We start from the raw sequence: 16,392 nt of genomic DNA, 5'->3' as shown, positions 1-16,392 counted from the left end.
TGTCTGTCTGGCAAACTCCCAATCCCTCTCTGCCTGTGCTTTCTTCAGCTCCGGGGTGACAACCTCCTGAAAACTCCTATCCAGGACGCTGAGGGCAGGGTGCTGCCGAATATCCAGGCCGTGCTGCTGCCCAAGAAAACCACCGCTCTGGGCACCAAAACCAAGTCAATCTGCCAGGATTTTATCAAATACCCAAAGGCTCTTTTCAGATCCACCCACAGTATCTGAAAGGGCTGATTACTGTCTGAAGTCTGCTGTACCCATACCTCTGTCTATCCCTCTTCATCTAGAACAACCAGCGTCATCTTCCATTCCTTTCACCATCATGTGTTTAACTCGCTTCTCCTTATAGACAGTCAGATATCAATGTAATAATGAAATGATCTGTGTCAGTGCTGGCCATTTCCCTGTCCTGATTTCAGACCCCACTCTGGACACTTGTTTCCCTTTCCAGGACATTCTTGTATTAATATTCAGCACCACCTGTCACTCAGAAACTTGTCTCAATGAACCGATCCTTTTACTGAACTTCCAACTGCTGCTGTCTATTTCTCTAGGGAAAGAGCTGCTCACTGTGCAAGGATGTGAGGGGAATGTAACCCGGCTGCTGGTGAGAAGGTCCCGTCTTCTCAATCAAAAGCCTTTTATTTTACTTCAGTGATTCCCAGATTCCCAGCTGGTCCGTTGAGGATTTTGTTTTCACAGAAATAACTTGTTAAATACAAATCTGATTCCAACATGTCAGCAACAGGACAGAATGGGAACCTTCTAAAAGGATGAAGCAACTATTTCAGTGGCTTCTCACTGTCCCCCTGAAGCCTGTGTGAAGGGGAATTACCAATAGTCTGTAATTTATTACTTCCACACCGAGTTTGAGTTATTTGTCGTGTGAAAGATTGCTGAACGGAGTCTTTTACTGTCAGTTACGGATGAGAAGTTGACAAAAATTAGCAAAATAAAGCTGTTCATAAAATAGCGCCAGCAATTTGAGTCGGTAAAAGCAAAATTGTGTTTTAAAAGTTTATTTAAACCGCTACGGGAAAATAGATTTTTATGTACTTTTCCAGTCGATCACTTCTTTTCCACAGTGAAATTGGCGGCTTTCACGAATTCAAATATTCTGCCAGGTTGACAGGTTCAGCCAATGATTTGCTGTATTTTGTACTTCGAGGTTCTCCGATTGGATCGTTCATTTTATCTAATGGCCGTGTGGCCGAATGGGTAAGGCGTTTGACTTCAGTGTATTTTATGAAGTTATTGGAAGATTGTCGGTTCGAGTTGTGCCACGGTCATTTTGACCCAAAGGGGTTATGCAGGGCTTTGGGGATCGAGTCGGGGACAGAACAGATTGGAAACCCGACATGGACTTGATGGGGCGAATGGCCTCCTCATGTGGAAAGAGATGCAGTGGTTTTTGTCGAGGTTCATCCCAAGCAGCTCTGTAACACAGGAGTCTGTGCTCTACGGGCTGTTCCCAGGGACGCACACCGAGATAAACATCAACTGCTGCTGGAGGACTATCAATTCGGTGAAAGACGCCCTTTGGTCTGCCCGAAACTTGCTGGTCTTCCAGCGCAAAGAGTTGTCCACGACCGAATGTTGCAGACTGGCACATTCCAAGGTCCAGGACTACGTGCTTCGGGACGCACTAAAGCTTGGGGAAGCCGCAGCAAAGGCTCAATGGGGAAAGACCACAGTGTAAGGACCCCCCACCAAGCTGAACTGAGGGGCTGGATCCATGGGAAACCCCTCGAACTGTATTGTTGATATTTTCATTTGCTGTAAATGTGAAACTGTAATTGGCATGACAATAGTGATTGGAAGGATTGTGAAGAAACTCATGATAGTATAGAAGGAAACTGATCTCCCTTGCAATGTTTGTATTTTTTGGTGCTGTTTGAAACTGTTTGTCAATGTAATTTTTGCAGATTTTTATGAATAAAGTATATTTTGGAAATTACGAAAAAGTGCTGTCACTGACTTTATGAGAAGAGGGTGACCAATCAGAAGTGGGCTGGTGTTACAGCAGGTTCAAACTGCTGCAATTCCAGGTCCCTGAATGATTGAGCTGAAACTGATCAGTTTCACAAACCCTGTCAGTTTCACTGCAGGAAACACCATCTCGGGGGAAATAACATCACAAATAATTCCATTTGCCTAATTATTCAATTATAAAACAATGGGCAGATGTGACGGTGCGATGTTACTTTTCACTGTGAGGGGAGAATCCGCCATCTGGATAAATTATAACATCGTTTGTACGTTTGGAAAAGAAACGATGAAAACTCTCCCCATAACCCTGGTGCGGTGGAAAGGCTCAATTCAGAGATTGGAATATAACGAGAGCACAACATAAATCATTAACTGATATTTCCGGCATAAAACACACCCCAGCTCCCGTTCCCATGTCACTGCTGTCCCTATGAGGCGGTGGGTGACTCTGAAAAGAGACTTTGTTTTGTGTTTCTGCAGGAAAACCACAAAGATCCTCCCAGGCAGTGCAACTCACCTTCCCAGAATCTCCATACCAGATTGAAACAGAAAACACAAAGACAGTGAGAAAGTTCCAGAGAGTTACTGAGCATTAAAACCAATTAAATAAACCAATTCTCGAGAGATGTTGGTGCAGCTTTTTCAGAGAGATTGTGGGTGGCTCTTAAAAGAGCCGTTGTGTTTTGAGTGTTTTCACTACATGGTGGAGTTTTACTTGGAGTTGATGTACTTGGTCACTCACTTTGTCCCTTCTCACATTCCGAGCGCTTTGTTGGGTGGAACTATTTATTCAGGCAGTTTCAACAGCTCAGAGCCGACATTGAGTCAGAAACCAGAAATGGGAGTACGGGACACAGGCAAGGAATTGAGGCTGAACCTTTATAAATCTCACTGGTTATAGGCCTCAGCTAGAGCATTGTGTCTAATTCCATGTTCCACACTTTAGCAGGAATGTCAAGGCCTCAGAGAGGGTGCAGAGGAGATTTACTGGAATGGTATCAGAGATGCAGGAATTCAGCTAATATGGAAAGAATAGGGGTCTGGGGTGTGTGAAGCTGGGGTCCTTCTTCTTAGAGCAGAGATGTTAATGAGGCAGTTAATAGTTGTGTTCAACATTGTGAAGAGATTTTATAAGAACAAAGAAGTTTGACTACAATTAGACAGAGCCTTGGTGAGATCACACCTGGAGCACTATGTACAGTTTTGGTTCCCCTGACCTAACGAAGGACATTCTTGCCTTAAAGGAAGTGTCACAAAGTGTCACTCGATTGCTTCCTGGGATGAGGGAATTGTCCCATGAGAAGAGATTGAGTCGACAAGGCCGATATTCCTCGTACTCGGCCCTGTGGGACTGGGTCGGCCCGGACCTGCTGGAAGTATACGAGAGTACGCTCCTGGCCGGCAGCATGTCAAAATCCATGAGGAAAGGCATCATCACCCTCATCGACAAGCGAAAGGGGTAGAGGGCAGAAATCAGAAATTGGCGCCCATCTCACTGCTTAATGTTGACTACAAGATTCTGTCCAAAGTCATAGCCAGTCGAGTCAAGTCTGCTCTGGAGTTGGTGATTCACCCTGATCAGACCTGTACTGTACCTGGCAGAAAGATCTCTGATAGTCTCGTGCTACTCAGGGATACGATCGCCTACGTACGGAACAGGAGGGTGGACACCTGCCTCATCAGCCTGGACCAGGAGAAGGCTTTTGACAGGATATCGCACACCAACATGATGGACGTGCTTTCCAAAATGGGGTTTGGGGAGGGAATCTGCAATTGGAACCAACTGCTCTACACAAACATCAGCAGCGCAGTCTCAATCATCGGGTGGGAATGAGTGTTTGTTGTATTGAACCCTTTGCTGAGTCTATTCGGAAGGATGCGAGCATAAGAGGGGTGACAATCCCAGGTAGCGGAGGCACTCAGGATAAAACCTCCCTGCACATGGATGACGTCGCCATCTTCTGCTCGGATCCGCTGTCTGTGCACAGACTGATGAGCATCTGCGACCAGCTCGAACTGGCCTCGGGAGCCAAAGTTAACCACGGCAAGAGCGAGGCCATGTTCTTTGGGAACTGGGCTGACCGATCCTTTGTCCCCTTCACCGTCAGGTCAGACTACCTGAAGGTGCTGGGGATATGGTTCGGAAATGCCGGGGCGTGCACCAAAACATGGGAGGAGCGGGTAGCCAAGGTACGAAAAAAGTTGGGCATGTGGGGGCAGCGATCTCTCTCCATTGTGGGTAAGAACCTGGTCATCAGGTGCGAGGCGCTCGCGTTGTTGCTCTGCGTGGCGCAGGTCTGGCCCATACCCCACTCCTGCGCTGTGGCAGTCACCCGAGCCATTTCCTGCTTCATCTGGGGATCTAAAATGGACCGGGTCCGGATGGACACGATGTTCAAATCTCTGGACAAGAGCGGGAAAAATGTTCCCAACGTGGCCCTCATCCTGATGACCACCTCCATGTGCGGCTGCATCAAGCTGTGTGTCGACCTCCAGTACGCAAACTCCAAGTGTCACTACGTGCTGAGGTTCTATCTGTCCCCGGTGTTGTGAAGGATGGGCTTGGCCACATTGCCGCGGAACGCTCCATGCAGTTGGACCGTGCCGTACCACCTATCATTCGTAGAGCAGTTTCTGCCGGAAAACACCTTTGACCACTGGTCCATCAGGCAGTGGTCTGCACGGAATGTCCTCAAGGCCCTACGGGAAAAGGAGACGGTGGATCCTGTCGGATGGGTCCCCGAGCAGACCGTCAAAGTCATTTGGCGGAATGCCTCATCACCAGAACTTTCAAATAAGCACCAAGATGTAGCTTGGCTGGTGGTGAGAAGGGCCCTCCCCATCAGATCGTTCATGCACACCCGACGTCTCGTCCACTCCGCACAATGCCCCCGCGGTGGCTTTGGTGGGGAAGAGACGGTCGCCCACCTCCTCCTGGAATGTGTTTTCGCAAAGCAGGTGTGGAAAGGGATGCAGTGGTTTTTGTCGAGGTTCATCCCAAGCAGCTCTGTCACACAGGAGTCTGTGCTCTACGGGCTGTTCCCAGGGACGCACACCGAGACAAACATCAACTGCTGCTGGAGGACTATCAATTCGGTGAAAGACGCCCTTTGGTCTGCCCGAAACTTGCTGGTCTTCCAGCGCAAAGAGTTGTCCACCACCGAATGTTGCAGACTGGCACATTCCAAGGTCCAGGACTACGTGCTTAGGGACGCACTAAAGCTTGGGGCAGCCGCAGCAAAGGCTCAATGGGGAAAGACCACAGTGTAAGGTCTCCCCCACCAAGTTGAACTGAGAGGCCGGATCCATGGGAAACCCCTCGAACTGTATCGTTAATATTTTCAATTGCTGTAAATGTAAAACTGTAATTGGCATGACAGTTGTGAAACGGAAGGGTTGTGAAGAAACTCATGATAGTATAGAAGGAAACTGATCTCCCTTGCAATGTTTGTATTTTTTGGTGCTGTTTTGAAACTGTTTGTCAATGTAATTTTTACAGATTTTTATGAATAAAGTATATTTTGGAAATGAAAAAAAAATATTCCTCAGAATTTAGAAGACTGAGAGGTAATCTTACTGGCACCTAAAAATCTTAAGGGATTTAACAGGGTAAATGCTGGGAGGATGTTTCCTCTGGATGGGGAATCTAGAACTAGGGATCACTGTCTCAGTATAAATGGCTCAATCATTTCGGACTGAGAAGAGGAGAATTTTTTTTTCACTCAAAGCATTGTGAATCTTTGGATATTCTCTGCGCGCAGTGTTTATCACCGCAGCCTCACAGCTCCAGTGACCTCGGTTCCGTTCAGGGTATTGCCTGTGCGGAGTTTGCAAGTTCTCTCTGTGACCGCGTGGGTTTCCGCCGGGTGCTCCAGTTTCCTCCCACAGCCAAAGACTTGCAGGTTGATAGGTAAATTGGCCATTGTAAATTGCCCCGAGTGTAGACAGGTGGTAGGAGAATGGTGGGGATGTGGTAGGGAATATGGGATGAATGTAGCATTAGTATAAATGGGTGATTGTTGGTCGGCACAGACTCGGTGGGCTGAAGGGCCTGTTTCAATGCTGTATCTCTCGGTGACTGTAGAGATGTGGATGCTCAATCATTGGGTATATCCAAGAGAGAGATCGATAGGTTTTTGGATACTAAGGGAATCAAGGGATCTGTGCTTGTGTGGTAAGATGGAGTTGATGCAGGAGATCAGCTGTGATCTTATTGAATGGCAGAGCTATTTCGATGGGCCGAATGGCCAGCTCCTATTTTTTTATGTTAAGTTCCATTCCTCTCAGGGAATATTTTATTTTCAAAAAGAGAAATACTGCACACACTGGAAATCTAAATAACAACAGAAGATTCTGGAAACACTCAGCAGTTCCAGCAGTATCTGTGGAGAGAGGAAGGTAGGAGCAATGTTTCAGGTCTATTGAAGGGTCACAGAACTGGCCCACTAACCCGAGCTTCCCTTCTCCACAATTGTTTCCGGACTGGCTGAGTGTTTTCAGTATTTTAGGCTTTTTCTTTCTGTATTTCATCCTTTTCCCATTTGACTATTTGCTGTGAAACTTTCAGCGTTGTGTTCAATTCTTTGTGTCGTTGTGTTTTCTTTATTTGAAGTAATGCAAATAGTATCCTGAAATGAATTTGCCAAATGGTTGGGCGAATTGTTACAACCAGTTTTTGAGCAAGTTCTCCACATACACGGTGAAGGATTACTTCACATTTGTGAAGACCATACAGGACTTGCATATCGATAGCAATGCCGTGTCCATGTGCTCATTTGACATTGCTAGCCTATTCACCAATGTACCACTTCAGGAAGCCATCGATATTTGCACTGCAGAGCTATATCATGGTGATCTAGACCCGTCACCATTGTGTAAATCCGTGTTCATTGAACTTATGAACTCGGCAACTTGCACAGTTGAGTTCAGTTTTATTGACACCATGTATCGCTGGTGTTGCCATGGGATCCCCTCTCGGCCCAGCTCTCACAAACATCTTTGTTGGATTCCATGACAAACCTGTTTTTAAGGGAACGACATCTAACCTCCTACCTCTTGCATATTTCCAATATGTAGATGATACATTTGCTATATTTGAATCCGCAGCTGCATGAAATAATTTCCTTGCACAACTTCATGGGCTCCATCCTGCACTCAAATTCACCTTTGGAATGGAGCAGTCAAAGAGCTCCCTTTCCTTGACGTACTAGTTGAGAAATCTGCTAAGGGGTTTTCTACCACGGTCGACCGCAAACCTACCTTCACTGGTCAATACACGCGTTGGGATTATTACAGTTCCACGCGCTATAAGATTGGTCTTATCGACAACCTCATAAATAGGGCTGAGCCATTTGCTCACCATGCAAGCTTGATGCTGAAATAGGACGAATCAAAGACTTCCTGCATTACAATGGCTACACTGATCAGATCATTTCTCACTGTATATCACACAAACCTATAAAAGGGCTGAAGGACGTCATTTTGAGCCCTGAAAAGTGCCCAGTCTCCCTCAAATTACCCTGGAAAGGTAATATATCCCCAGTATTTGAGTAACAGGTGAAGCGAGCTGTTTCCTGCTGTTACTATGCAGGGGCAACAAGTGTGGTGTTCGCCACTAACAGGATGCTGCTGTCAAGCAAAAGAGACGTCCTGCCCATCACACAAATAAGTAACGTGATATATGAATTTCAATACCAGTGTGATGCTAGGTTTCTAGACCGTACATCCCAAAACTGGCGGATTGTATCAAATAACATGTCCCTTCCGCTGTTCGCAATGGGCCCTACCCAACCAACCCGTGCTTGCAAAACTCAAAACACAGTATCCAACATGAGATGTGATTCCACAATCGGACAACATTTGCTCAATAATTCTCAGTGTGCTAAGAATTACAGACAACCAATTTAAGACTGTCAGTAGGGCTCGCAGTGTGGTGCACTGGGGTGTACTGTAAGCTACATATATTAAAACACAGGGCCCTGTTCTTTGCAGACAGAAAGAACATGCACACACATTGTGCCAGTTTCAGCTAAACAAAATAAGTGAAAGCCATTCACTGGCTCATTCCTCAGGGCAATGCCTTGACCAATCAGAGTCAAGCTGCCTGGTTTAAATTTCAAACAAAGCTGGGCAGTTATCTGTCAGTCACCATAAACTGTTGCATTCTGAATGGCAATGCCTCTACCAATCAGAGTTCACTTGCCAACCAATCAGCACTCTCTTCTCAGACAGAAGAAAGTTGTTGTTTTCCCTTAAATTGGTATTCTTGTGGATTGCCCTACTGAGTGCAAGAGGAAAACAACTGGCTACCAAAGTTTGGACAACATGTCAGTATTTTCATGAAATGATTACTTTTATTTTCAATATAAAAATATAAAGCAATATGAGTGTAACATTTACAGACAAATTCTATTACCTCACATTGCCTGATTCTTTCACACTGACAGACTATGTGAACTACTGTCCCGATTTTGCAGTTCTCACTTCCAGTTAGCAAATGTCAGCAATCTGTGATACAGTGCAGTTTACAGACCAGACCGTCAATCACAACATGCAATAATTGTTCAGCTTATGTTGGTCTGGTGGGATTTAGAAATACTAGGAATTGAGATGAGCTGTTATTGTATTTAATTATTTGTTTCATGGGATGTGGACGTCGCCAGCCAAGCCAGCATTTATTGCCCATCTCTAATTGCCCATGAGAAGGTGGTGGTGAGCTTCCTTCTTGAACCATTGCAGTCCATGTGGGGTAGGTACACCGACAGTGCTATTAGGAAGGGAGTTCCAGGAGTTTGACCCAGCGCCAGTGAAGGAATGGCGATATATTTCCAAGTCAGGATGATGTGTAGCTTGGAGGAGAACTTTCAGGTGGTGGTGTTCCCATGCATCTGCTGCCCTTATCCTTCTAGGCGGTAGAGGATGCAGGTTTGGAAGGTGCTGCCTGAGTAGCCTTGGTGCATTGTTGCAGTGCATCTTGTAGATGGTGCACACTGCTGCTACTGTACGTCAGTGGTGGCGGGAGTGAATGTTATGGACTGGGTGCCCATCAAGCGTGTTGCTTTGTCCTGGATGGTGTCGAGCTTCTTGAATGCTGTTGGAGCTGCACCCATCCGGGCAAGTGGATAGTATTCCATCACACTCCAGACTTGTGCCTTGGAAATGGTGGACAGGCTTGGGGAGTCAGGAGGTGAGCTACTCACCGCATGATTCCTACCCTCTGACCAGTTCTTGTAGTCACACTATTTAGAAGGCTACTCCCGTTCAGTTTCTGGTCAATGGGAACCCCCAGGAAGTTGATAGTGGGGGATTCAGCGATCGTAATGCCGTTGAATGTCGATGGGAGATGGTTAGATTCTCTCTTGTTCGAGATGGTCATTGCCTGGCACTTGTGTGGCGCGAATGTTACTTGCCACTTATCAGCCCAAACCTGGATATTGTCCAGGTCTTGCTGCATTTCTGCACAAACTTCTTCAGTATCTGAGGAGTTGCGAATGGTGCTGAACATTGTGCAATCATCAGTGAACATCCCCACTTCTGATTTTATGACTGAAGCAAGGTCACTGATGAAGTAGCTGAAGAAGGTTGGGCCGAGGATACTCCCCTGAGGAACCCCAGCAGTGATGTCCTGGAGCTCAGATGATTGACCTCCAACAATCACAACCATCTTCCTTTGTGCTAGGTACGATTCCAACCAGTGGAGAGTTTTCCTCCTGATTCCCATTGACTCCAGTTTTGCTCTGGCTCCTCGATGCCATACTCAGTCAAATGCTACCTTGATGTCAACGGCAGACACTCTCACCTCACCTCTTGAGTTCAGCTCTTTTGTTCTTGTTTGAACCAAGGCTGTAATGACGTCAGGAGCTGAATGGCCCTGGCGGAACCCAACTGAGCGTCACTGAACAGGTTATTGCAAAGCAAGTGCCCCGTCGATGACATCTTCCATCACTATACTGATGATTGAGAGTGGACTGATGAGGCAGAAATTGGCTGGGTTGGAATTGTCCTGCTGTTTGTGTACAGGACATACCTGGGCAATTTTCCACATTGCTGAGTAGATGCCAGTGTTGTAGCTGTACTGGAACAGCTTGGCTAGGGGTGCAGCAAGTTCTGGAGCACAGGTCTTCAGTACCATTGCCAGAATATTGCCAGGACCCGTAGCCTTTGCTGTATCCAATGCCTTCATTCCTTTCTTGATATCAACTGGAGTGAATTGAATTGGCTGAAGACTGGCATCTGTGATGCTGGGGACTTCAGAAGGAGGCCGAGGTGGATAATCCACTCGGCACTTCTGGCTGAAGATTGTTTCAAATTCTTCATCCTTGTCTTTTGCACTGATGTGCTGGGCTCCCCCATCATTGAGGATGGGGATATTTGTGGAGACACCTTCTCCTGTTCGTTGTTTAATTGTCCACCACCATTCATCATTGGATGTGGCAGCGTGTAGATCTGATCCGTTAGTTGTGGGATCACTTAGCCCTGTCTATTACATGCTGCTTCTGCTGTTTGGCATGAAAGTAGTCCTGGGCTGCAGCTTCATCAGGCTGACGCCTCATTTCAAGGTATGCCTGGTGCTGCTCCTGGCATGCACTCCTGCAATCTTCATTGAATTAGGGTTGGTCCCCAGCTTGTTGGTAATGTTAGAGTGGGGAAATATGCCGGGCCATGAGGTTACATATTGTGGTTGAGTACAATTCTGCCGCTGCTGATGGTCCACAATGCTTCAGAGATGCCCAGATACGCATTGCTAGATCGGTTCAAAATCTAACCCATTCAGCACAGTGGTGGTGGCACACAACACAATGCAGGGTATCCTCAATGTGAAGACGGGACTTCATCTCCACAAGGACTGTGCAGTGGTTACTCCTACCAATACTGTCATGGACAGATGCATCTGCGGCAGGCAGGTTGGTGAGGATGAGGTCAAGTATATTTTCCCTCTTGTTAGTTCCCTCACCACCTACTGCAGACCCAGTCGAGCAGCTATGTCCTTTAGGACTCGGCCAGCATGGTCAGTAGTGGTGCTACCGAGCCACTCATGGTGATGGACATTGAAATCCCCAGCCAGATTACATTCTGTGCCCTGTTCCACCTCAGTGCTCCCTCCAAGTGGTGTTCAACATCGAGGAGTACTGACTCATCAGCTGAGGGGCTGGGGGGGGCGGGGGGCGGGGGAGGTGGCAGGGTGGTAGGTGGTAATCAGCAGGAGGTTTCCTTGCCCATGCTTGACCTGATGCCATGAGTTAGCCCAAACATTAGTTACACCGTTATGCCAAATCAGTCGGTCTGTTTCCATGCACATGTCAGTGAGAATCATTCTCAGCGCTCAGAACTCCCAGAAAAAGTAAAGTGGAAAAATGTCATTTCATAACCCAAAGGCTCTTTTCAGAACCACCCACAGTCTCTGTGAAAGGACTAGTTACTGTCAGGAGGGAGTCAGAGATGGAGTTATTGTAACAGTGGATTGATCAGTTTCTCATCTGATGAAAGGTCACTGACCTGAAAAGTTAACTCTGCTTCTCTCTACACAGATGCTGCCAGACCTGCTGAGTATTTCCAGCATTTCTTGCTTTCATTATAGCATATAGTTCCGATTTCAAAGTTAGAGAATTAACCACAATAATGTACTCAGAGATTCAAGTTAAATATCAGCCCAATATTTACACACGTTATGAGTTTATAAGTTTCAGTATTAATTCCCATAGTGCATCCTGACATATACATTAGATATAACATAACATAAGAAATAGGAGCAGGAGTAGGCCATTCGGTCCCTCAAGCCTGCCCCGTCATTCAGTAAGATCATGGCTGATCTATCCCAGACCTCAACTCCTCTTTCATGCCAGCTCTTCATAGCCCTCAACTCTCCAATATTTCAAAAATCTATCTACTTCCTCTTTAAATACTTTCAGTGATCTAGTCTCCACAACTGTCTGGGGTAGATAATTCCAGACATTCACTACCCTCTGAGAGAATAAATTCCTTTGCATCTCAGTTTTAAATGCGTGTCCCCTGATTCTGTAACTATGTCGCCTCGTTTGAGATTACCCCACTAGTGGAAACATCTTCTCAACATCTACCCTGTTAATAAAAACAAGAAATGCTGGAAATACTCAGCAGGTCTGGCAGTATCTGTGAAGAGAGAAGCAGAGTTAATGTTTCAGGTCAGAGACCCTTCTTCACCCTGTTAAGCCCCCTCAGAATCTTGTACGTTTCAATAAGATCACCCCTCATTTTTCTAAACTGTAATGAATAACCTGTTTAGCCGTTCTTGATAAGTCAACCACTTCATCCCAGGAATCAGCTGAGTGAATCTCTTTTGAGTTGCCTCCAATGCCAGTATGTCCTTTCTTAAACCTAAATCTCAAGTGCGATATCAGATTGAGAGAATCTGAAAGATAGTATAACCTGAGATACAAACTGAGAATTCAGTTTAAAACTCCCCCGGATTGTGAAACTGAAAGATACAATAGCAATTTAATTTGTATAGACTGTGCTTTGGATCACATTCCAGCCCTCATACAGTATCAGACTGGAAGATACTGTAGCAATTCCATTAGTGCAGACTCAGCTCTACATTACATTATTTAAACAACCGGGAACACTTTTACACAAGACGGATCATATTTACACAACTGAGAAGATCTTTACACAACAGGGAACCATTTTACACAATAACAGAGAACATCTTTGCACAACAGCGAATATAGTTACACAACAGAGAACATATTACACAGCAGGAAATATCTTTAAAAGAACACAGGGGACATCTTTACACAACAGAGAACATGATTCCATAAATCATTGGTCTTGCGCTGTCTCTTGCTGGTTTGCTCAGTACCTTTCTCTGCCTGTTCCTTTCTGGATCCTGATAATCTCTTCCTGGTTTTCTGTGTGTCTTTCTCTGTCTGTTCCTTTCTGGGTCCTAATGATCTCTGCCTGGTTTTCTGTGTGTCTTTCTCTGCCTGCCTCATTTTCGGTGCTGTTACTCAGTGTCCTTGTGTGTCATCAGGTGGCAGGACCGTATCTCCAACACAGAAGTCCTCGAGGCGGCCAACATCCCCAGCATATACACACTACTAAGCCAGCGGCGCCTGAGATGCCTTGACCATGTGAGCTGCGTGGAAGATGGCAGGATCCCCAAGGACACATTGTCCAGCGAGCTCGTCACTGGTACCAGACCCACCGGCCGTCCATGGCTCCGCTTTGAAGACGTCTGCAAACACGACATGAAGTCCTCTGACATTGATCACAAGTCGTGGGAGTCAGTTGCCAGCGATCGCCAGAGCTGGCGGGCGACCAGAAAGGCGGGGCTAAAGTGTGGTGAATCGAAGAGACTTAGCAGTTGGGAGAAAAAAAGACAGAAGTGCAAGGAGAGAGCCAACTGTGTAACAGCCCCGACAACGAATTTTATCTGCAGCACCTGTGGAAGAGTCTGTCACTCTAGAATTGGCCTTTATCGCCACTCCAGGTGCTGCTTCACAAACCACTGACCACCTCCAGGCGCTTTCCCATTGTCTCTCGAGACAAGGAGGCCAAAGATTGTGTCATTGCGCGGTGAGGGTGTGTCCGTCAGCACATTTTACACAGCAGGAAATATCTTTAAAAGAACACAGGGGACATCTTTACACAACAGAGAACATGATTACATAAATCATTGGTCTTTCGCTGTCTTTTGCTGGTTTGCTCAGTACCTTTCTCTGTCTGTTCCTTTTTGCATCCTGATAATATCTTCCTGATTTTCTGTGTGTCTTTCTCTGCCTGCCTCATTGTCGGTGCTGTTACTCAGTGTCCTTGTGTCATTGTGCAGTGAGGGTGAGTCCGTCAGCACGTGTGTTGCTGAGTCCGGGATTCTAGAGAAATCCGACTACAATCCTATTTTTATAAAAACATTGGGGAAATGAACATATTTCACTAATGGGCAGCTAAAATCTAAAACAGCAGTTCGCAGAGTGGCGCAGCAGAAGCGTGCTGGGCCCATAACCCAGATGTCGATGGATGGAAACCATTCTCTGCTATTTATGCTTCGTAATAATACAAACCGTTCACTTTCAAAACATCAAGTGTTTACCCATAATAACAAGATGCTTCCAAAGGCACTCTATTGCGATGAGCTTTTTCCTTCCAGTGAACACATCAATCAGTAACAAATCACTTTTGCTCACACGAACACAAACTGCAAACACGGACCAGCTGAGTCTCTCCCACTTTGTCAACCCCTTCCTGCAGAGCCTCCTTTCCACCACCAGATGGTGATGTTGGCTACAATAAAACCAGGACAAATGGTCACAGTGAGGAGACGGTCAGGAACAGAAAATAAAACAATAACAGGGGAAACCTTTACACAACAACAGGGTACATCTTTACACAACAGAAAACATATTTACACAACAGGGAATACCTTTAGACAACAGGGAGAATACAATCATACAAATGCCTTGTTTCTCCATCTCAGTCTCGTTGTCTATCTCTCTCTATCTGTCCCTCACTTTTGCTTCCTCACAGTCTGTTGGTTTTCTGTGTGTTTTTCTCTCTGTCCCGTTGTCGATGGTGTTACTCAGCGTCCTTGTAACATTGTGTAGCCAGGCTGAGCCTCCCAACACATGTGTTGCTGTAATAAAAACAGAAATTGCTGGAAATGCTCAGTTGGTCTGGCAGCATCTGTGGAGAAAGAAACAGTTAACAGTTCAGGTCTGTTTCGTTAGCTCACATTAACTTTGTTTCTTTCTCCACAGATGCCGCCAGACCTGCTGACTATTTCAAGCATTTTCTGTTTATGTTTCAGATTTCCAGCATCTGCAGTATTTTGCTTTTGTACGTGTGTTGCTATGTTTGGGACGGTTTGAGTGCAATGCTATTGTTTTATAAACAGCGTTGAAACAAACATTTTTCTCGCTAATACAAGGCATTAATACACAGCTGGATATAAACAGCAGCCTGCAGCAAAGGGCGCAGTGGAAGTTTATTAACACAAATAATTCACCAACACAATATTTACTGCTATCCTCAATCACACCACGCTTCATCTTGACACGTTTTACTCTTTATTTTTTACATCAACGTCTTGCTTCCAATGAACACTTCAATTTGGAACACAGCTTCCAAATCACCTTTATTCACAAACCCGAACACACACCAGCCCAGACTTTCCCCTTTCTGTCAACCCATTCCTGCATCACTGCCTCTCCACCAACAGTTGTTGCTAGAATCATACAATCATAGAATGGCTACAGCACAGAAGGAGGCCATTCGGCCTGTCGAACCCGTGCTGGCTCTCTGTTAGAGCAACTCACCTCGTCTCACTCCCCAGTCAGTTCAATTTCGGAGGTGGGAAATCTTCTCGAAAGAATAATTCGGGACAAAATTAATAGTCCCATGGATAAATGTGGGTTAATTCAAGAAAGCCAGCATGGATTTCCTAAGGGAAAATCATGTTTAACTGTCCTGCTGGAGTTTTTGGATGAGGTAACAGAGAGGGATGATGAGGGCAATGCTGTTGATGTGGTGTACATGGACTTTCAAAAGGTCTGGCAGCATCTGAAAGTTCACTGACCTGAATCATTAACTCTGTTTCTCTCTCCACAGATGCTGCCAGATCTGCTGAGTATTTCCAGCACTTTTTATTTATATTTCAGATTTATAGCATCTGCAGTATTTTGCTTTTATTGACTTTCAAAAGGAGTTTGATACAATGCAACACAACAGACTTGTGAGCAAAGTTATAACTCCTGGAATAAAAAGGACAGTCGTAACATGGATATGGAATTGGCTGAGTGACAGGAAACAAAGAGTAGTGAGCAATGGATGTTCTTCGGGCCAGAGGAAGGTTTGTAGTGGAGTTCCCCAGGAGTCAGTGTTGGGACGCTTGCCTTTCCTGATGTATATTAATACCTTGGTGTTCAGGGCAGAATTTCAAAGTTTATGGATGATCCAAAAATTGGAAGCATTGTGAACTGGCAGAGAAGGTTCGAGGGACCATGTGGCTACTCCTCATGTTCTTCCCAGTGTTCAGGATGAAGTGCGACATGACACGGATTTCCAGATGGTCAAAACAAATAGGGGAAAGCAAACGCAATGGGCATCCTTCAGGAAAACATCACATTTAAAGTGAGAAACTAATCATAAGGCATGAGCAGGAATTGAACCAGTGATCTTCAGTTTACGAGACTGACGTCTTACCACTTGGCCACCATGCCTTTTGTTAATAAATATCTGAGGCTCCAGAGGAGGATTTGTGATTCTTTTTCAATTTGGTTGAAACAACATCGAAAAACATGCACAGAAATGAAGAGGTATTGTGGAATGGGTAACAGATCAGCCTCATATACATCATCAGCATCATGAAATCTTCATTCAGACGTTCCATTCCCATCCTCAGCTTTTCTCACATCTGTACAATCATAT

General features: G+C 45.6%; 1 non-coding gene across 1 annotated transcript; it reads right to left on the bottom strand.

Moving 5' to 3' along the window:
* Positions 1–16,112: 16,112 nt before the first annotated feature.
* trnat-cgu (transfer RNA threonine (anticodon CGU)) lies at positions 16,113–16,184 on the bottom strand. The gene has a single exon. It is a non-coding gene; the product is annotated as a tRNA-Thr (tRNA).
* Between the last annotated feature and the right edge of the window lie 208 nt (positions 16,185–16,392).

This window comes from Heterodontus francisci, unplaced genomic scaffold (genome assembly GCF_036365525.1).
Source record: "Heterodontus francisci isolate sHetFra1 unplaced genomic scaffold, sHetFra1.hap1 HAP1_SCAFFOLD_430, whole genome shotgun sequence".
Classification (NCBI taxonomy): domain Eukaryota; kingdom Metazoa; phylum Chordata; class Chondrichthyes; order Heterodontiformes; family Heterodontidae; genus Heterodontus; species Heterodontus francisci.
Note: the sequence above shows the minus strand (reverse complement) of the source record. Positions and strands in the feature narration are given on the sequence as shown.